This window comes from Eurosta solidaginis, chromosome 2 (assembly GCF_040869045.1).
Source record: "Eurosta solidaginis isolate ZX-2024a chromosome 2, ASM4086904v1, whole genome shotgun sequence".
NCBI classification, from domain to species: domain Eukaryota; kingdom Metazoa; phylum Arthropoda; class Insecta; order Diptera; family Tephritidae; genus Eurosta; species Eurosta solidaginis.
The window spans coordinates 237229725-237235248 of NC_090320.1; the positions used below are offsets into that span (position 1 = coordinate 237229725).

The following is a 5524-nucleotide window of genomic DNA, read 5'->3' on the forward strand; positions in this document are numbered from 1 at the left end:
TTTGCTTATCGCTGGTCTAACGTAATCCTATTCCCGAGATATAAAACTACAATCTCTCTATTTTTTTTATCACGACCAACGCAGATGCTTTTAGTTCCACAATTTGAGGATATGAACCAGGAATGTGTGGGTCTCTAATGGCAAAGGAGCCTCCGTTTGGCCGGCTTATGTCCTTGCAAAAGCAAACCCTTATTATCACCGTCATCCCAAGGTGTATTGAAAAAAGCAAGGAAATACATATATACGAGTATGATCATTTCTCATTGCGACGTCTACTGAAGAAAACATGCATGTCAAACTTCTGATGGGAAATTTTTTCTCCAAGCCAAAGAGGATAAATATAATAAAAGACGTTACTCGTAGCCATTTGCATAATGTTTTCGTTATGGTAGTCGCAGGTTTTTTTTTTCGAGATGTGCATAAATGTCTTCTAAACATTTTTGTGGGGTATTTGTGTTTATTTTTCCGACTGTATTTAATGTATTAATTAATTTTGTTTCCAAAAATCACATTTGCATAAGGTGCCTACACGGCATGGATAAATGACAATTAAGAATGTCTCTCTCAGAAAACATTAGGCAACAATTTTTTTAATTTCCAGCGAGTTACTCGCCACTCGCACCAGACTGGTGGCTCATATTATATTTATCCTCTTTCTCCAAGCACTATTATTCACGCCTGTAGCTAAGAGAAAAAGGTCGAATTCACGTTGAACGCTTTGCCTGCGAAATTTCATTTCAAAAGTTCTTCTAAATCTCCATAAAAGAAATTTTTTTTCAAAAAACTGCATTTACCATCGTCTTTAGCCCACGAATTCACTTGGGACTACGCCAATTGACACGAAAAAAAAATTCATACAAAATTATTTGGAGCCTTGAAAATGAAACAAAAAAAATGCATAAAAAATCGCAAAAATCGTTGAAATTTGGCGGGCTCGAAAAATATTTTTTTGTGGATGCGTAGTGGAACTTTTTTTTCTAAGCCCAAATCCTATAGAAAAATCGATGGCGCCATATCGGTTAATAAATCTACCCACCCTAATGTATATATGTGCATGTACAAAAACACAGCTATCGTTTACTTATGGCGCAGTCAAAGCGAAGCAACGTCACAAAGCGTTCTATGTAAATTCAGCCTATTAGAATTTCACGTTGACACTTGAACACGTTACAGATGCAATTGTATTTGGAGGGTTAGTTTGCTTGGCTGTGCGCGTGTGTGTGTTCTACCATATGGTGAAGCGATTAAATCTAACACGATTTTTAGTACACACCATTGTTTAGGATATATATACAAACTTTGACATAGACAATGTATGTGTTTCCATGGTGTAGTGGTTATCACATCCGCCTAACACGCGGAAGGGGCCCGGTTCGATCCCGGGCGGAAACAGGAAAATTTTTTTTAACTCTAAAATTTTTTTTAAGTAGTTTTGGTTGGGGATTGAACCATAAAAATTGGTGTTTGCTTCAAATACTCATAGACGATTCACATGGTCTTCTTTTCGTTGTAATTGCTCTGGTTTTAACCCTACAAGCCTAACCTATTTTAGTAATACATAAAGCATAAACATACGTCTCAGAGGCGTACATGTACTAATAATAACCTCTGAGATAAATTCTGCTTAGTTATACAGTTTTTTTTTTTAATGAAGTTTTAGATCGGAATACAAACTACTAATAAAACACATTTTCTATAAAATAAAATTAATTCAAACATATTTATTATCACAAAAAATAACGAATATAAAAACCAGGTGCATAGAAAATAAACTTAAACAATTTAGAAAAAAATAATTTAGGAGCAGTCTACACATACATCATGTTTGTGCTCACAACATATTAGTTTTTTGCAATTATAGCACATTATTTTTGACATCCTCTTTTTTTTGTAGGACCAGAAACAACAATATTTTCGTTTTTTAGGTTCTGATTCTTCTGATTGAGAATTATCGTGTGTACTTGTAGGATCGCCGAGAATTGTACCTATATTGTCTCGCACAGACCTGATCAAAGTTGGGCCTTGAAGCCTTTCTTCCATCCATGGTTTCATCAAATCTGTAGATAGTTGCTTCATGTATTCTCTGCGATTCAAAGGCTTTTTATTATTTTCCGCCATGTTGTGACTATAAATTATAGCACTGTTTACAAATGACATGATCAGAATGCCGTAAAATACAGCCATTGGCCATTTATTTCTCTTACGGCTGCATGACATTGACGAACACATCTGATCAAATGAATCTACCCCTCCTTTTGTTTGGTTGTAGAAATGAATCATGTCTGGTTTTCCACTTGAATGATTAATTATTGCGTCTTCATCACAAGAGGACAATAAGTAAACCATATTTGAGGGCTTTGGCTTATAAGATACCAGTGTCAGTGGCCCATCAAAGCAAAACATAGAAGTACCAGCAGATCGGGATCTTGAATTTTTAAGTTTTTTCAGGTATTTCTCTCTTATTAGAACGTATTGTGCCAACTATAGTCAATTTGTAAGGCGGTTGAAGAAGATTTTTAGCCAGGGGAACTGATGTGAACCAGTTATCACATGTTATGCTCCTATTAGAACCATGAATGGTTTTCGAAAATTTTTTTACATAAAATTCACCAAGTGGAATGCCTCCACTATTTGTGGTTCTTCCAGTATATGGATCCGCATCAATCATGTACTTGGACGTTGCGTCGCACATCATCGGAAACTTGATTCCATACTTGCTGGGCTTATTCGGAATGTAAATCCGGAAGGGGCATCTGCGTCTAAACCCTAGTAACTGCTCATCAATTGTTACTTCCGATCCAGGAATGTAGTTGTTTCGGCATTGCTTTATAAACATTTCCCAAACATTTCTAGCTGGAACGAATGCGTCATTTGGTCGAAGCATCGGACGCAAGGTTTTATCGTCCATTCTTAGGCATCTAGATAAAAACTCAAATCTTTCTTTACTCATTACTGAAACGTACCGTGTGCCAGAAAAAGTAGAATCAAACAATTCGTCTGTTGAAAGGTGGTTATCCTTCATGACAGCAGTCAGAGTTAGAATGCCTATAAATGCACGAATCTCTAAGTATTGAGTGTCTTTATAAGTCGCTGTTGTTTTTGATATATTTTGTCTTTTAGTTATCATTTCGACATTGGTCCATTTAACAATTTCATTTAAAATTTCGTATGTTATGAAGAGGGACCAAATATATTTATGCATGCGCTTGCTGGACCCCGAGATGCGCGAACTATATTCATTGCTTCTGTTCTATGAGATAATGTGGCCTTACTGGTTGACCAAATATGCCCATTCTTACCACGAATAATTTTGTCAGAAATATGATGTATTCGTTCGGAACTGAAAGTAATTGAAACGTCGGCAGCATCGATATCTTCTTCAGTGCAGGAATTTACTTGTTTATCCTCACTATCACAGCTGTTTTCATCATTGTTTTCAACATTCTGGAGACAGTTCTCCTCTCCTTCTTCTTCTGAAGCTGAATCGTCTGCAGTTATGTTATCTTCTTCGCATAGGATGGCAAAAATATCGTCAACGTTCAATTTATACGATAAATCGTGACATATTCACAAGTTCTATAAGATATGTACATACAGAAATAATGAGCATAAAACACCCAAATATTAATATATCCAATCGTGATGAAAACTTACATAAAGCCTAAACATACGCCTCGTAGGCGTGTTATACGCGAAAAACTAAAAAATGGTTAAGTTTGAATCAGCGAAAAGCAAGCATCAACCGACTACTGACTTGACGAAAAAGCACGAGGTGTTAACTTAAACAGTTTAAAAAAGAAAGAGAGTTTTAAAATCAATGTACGCCTCGCAGGCGTAGGTTAGGCTTCTAGGGTTAATCAAATTTTATATATTTGTATAAAACTAAGGCTGACGACAGAGTGAAAGCGAGGAGCGTTGCTATAATATAATAATTTCTAAGGGGAAAATTTTAAAAGGTGTCACAGTGCCAGAAATGTTTCAAGGTTGTCAAATATATAAAAATAAAAATTGCTTCTCGCATAGCATAGCTAGCACTCTGCCGTCAGCATAAGGCTTCAAAACGAATTTCCTAAATATGTTGTAATGTCATTCTTATAGAAGCACATTTTTTAAATTGCTTCAAAAGCTGACAGCCATAGCAGCTAGTGCTCTTTATACTCAGTTGAGCAGAGCTCACAGAGTTTATTAACTTTGATTGGATAACGGTTGGTTGTACAGGTATAAAGGAATCGAGATAGATATAGACTTCCATATATCAAAATCATCAGTATCGAAAAAAAATTCGATTGAGCCATGTCCGTCCGTCCGTCCGTCAGTCCGTCCTTCCGTCTGACCATTAACACGATAACTTGAGTAAATTTTGAGGTATCTGGATGAAATTTGGTATGTAGGCTCTTGGGCACTCATCTCAGATCGCTATTTAAAATGTACGATATCGGACAATAACCACGCCCACTTTTTCGATATCGAAAATTTCGAAAAATCGAAAAAGTGTGATAATTCATTACCAAAGAGGGATAAAGCGATGAAACCTGGTAGGTGAGTTGAACTTATGATGCAGAATAGAAAATGAGTAAAATTTTGGACAGTGGGCGTGGCACCGACCACTTTTAAAAGAAGGTAATTTAGAAGTTTTGCAAGCTGTAATTTGGCAGTCGTTGAAGATATCATGATGAAATTTGGCATGAACATTACACTTATTACTATATGTCTGCTTAATAAAAATTAGCAAAATCGGAGAACGACCACGCCCACTTTTTAAAAAAAAATTTTTTTAAATTAAAATTTTAAAAGAAAAGTTAATATCTTTACAGTATATAAGTAAATTATGTCAACATTCAACTCCAGTAATGATATGTTGCAACAAAATACAAAAATAAAAGAAAATTGGGCGTGGCTCCGCCCTTTTTCATTTAATTTGTCTAGAATACTTTTAATGCCATAAGTAGAACAAAAATTTACCAATCCTTGTGAAATTTGGTAGAGGCTTAGATTCTAGGACGATAACTCTTTTCTGTGAAAAAGGGCGAAATCGGTTGAAGCCACGCCCAGTTTTTATACACAGTCGACCGTCTGTCCTTCCGCTCGGCCGTTAACACGATAACTTGAGCAAAAATCGATATATCTTTACTAAACTCAGTTCACGTAATTATCTGAACTCACTTTACGAAAAATGAAAAAAATGTCATAATTCTATACCAAATATGAAAAAAGGGATGAAACATTGTAATTGGATTGGTTTGTTGACGCAAAATATAACTTTAGAAAAAACTTTGTAAAATGGGTGTGACACCTTCCATATTAAGTAGAATAAAATGAAAAAGTTCTGCAGGGCGAAATCAAAAGCCCTTGGAATCTTGGCAGGAATACTGTTCGTTGTATTTCATATATAAGGCGGTACCCGACAGATGCTGTTCTGGGTCACCCTGGTCCACATTTTCGTCGATATCTCGAAAACGCCTTCACATATACAACTAAGGGCCACTCCCTTTTAAACCCCTCATTAATACCTTTAATTTGATAC

The 5524-nt window shown here is 35.8% G+C and overlaps 1 non-coding gene across 1 annotated transcript; it reads left to right on the forward strand.

Moving 5' to 3' along the window:
• The first annotated feature begins 1319 nt into the window (after window positions 1-1319).
• TRNAV-AAC (transfer RNA valine (anticodon AAC)) lies at window positions 1320-1392 on the forward strand. The gene has a single exon. It is a non-coding gene; the product is annotated as a tRNA-Val (tRNA).
• Window positions 1393-5524: the final 4132 nt, after the last annotated feature.